Genomic DNA, 1,200 nt, shown 5'->3' on the forward strand with positions numbered 1-1,200 from the left:
TGTCTAGTGTACATGTGTGGCTATATATATATATATATATATGATAGATGCATAACTTGTAACCATGACATACTAGGTGAAAGAATATGTGCATTTTAAGTATTACTAGATAATACCAAGTAGCCTGCCAAACCAAAACCTATTTTTCTAGTTATTTTCACCTGCAGCTTCAGAAATATGCACAGAAAATTATGAGTCTTCAGTCAGTCCTTTTAGACATCCATATATTTATACTCATCTTCCACAGGTCCCCCTCAGACACGTAAGCACCCACTCTATTAGCTCCCACTCTATTGCACACCTGGAAGCCCCGCTCCCTGAAACTGACTCTAGGGCCCTGGAACTGACTCTGGGGCCCTGGCAGATCTTTGGTGTAATGAGTCATGGGCCTTGATCTGTGGTTTTGGAGTCTGAGGACGCCAAGAATGGTGACATGAGAGAGGCTGGTAGATATACACATGAAGACGTGGCCAGGCCCCTGAGCCAGCCATGGACCCTCTCCACCCCACTTCCATGATATAAACTACACCCAGCAGTTCCCTGGGGGGTGGGGAGGGAAGATGAGGGGTGGAGTTGGCAAGAGGGGTTCTTAGAAGCTGATAGAGCAGCGCTGAGCAGACAGAACCCAGCACAGCCTTGGCAGGGCTCCCATGGACAGATGCTGGAGAAGTGACCTCAGGCCTAGATGTGCAGAAAGAAACGCCTGCCTGTCCTGGGCCTCACCCACCCATGCTGCTTTCTTCCTGGTGCTCCGGAAACCACATTCCTAGCTCTCTACTCCTCCCCCGTCCTGTGGCTCCTCCTGCTAGGCTATACTCCAGAAGGCAGGAAAGCTGCCTCCTCAGCCCATGAGGGCTGCGGCCGCCAACATGCCTGCTGGTCAGGCCCAGTTCCTTCACTCAGCCTTGGGACTGAGCACGGGTGCTGGAGGCTGCATATGGAATAGGACAGCCCAGGAAGCAAACAGTGTAAGTCGTAAGTTTCTTTTTACTCTTAGAAACCTCTTGATTAGGCAGCAAGGTACACTAAACCTGCTTCTTAGTATTTTGAACACATTTTGGCCAGTAACAAGGGCAAAATAGCTCCTCTAAATGGCAGACATTTGCTTCCTTGGCTCTAGGCTCACTGGGGGACTTTCCTGTGTTCTGCGGGGCATCACCTTCTCAAGGCCCACCCACACTCAGTATCTTCAGTGTAGCT

The sequence above is a fragment of the Hylobates moloch genome, unplaced genomic scaffold (genome assembly GCF_009828535.3).
Source record: "Hylobates moloch isolate HMO894 unplaced genomic scaffold, HMol_V3 SCAFFOLD_14, whole genome shotgun sequence".
NCBI lineage: Eukaryota > Metazoa > Chordata > Mammalia > Primates > Hylobatidae > Hylobates > Hylobates moloch.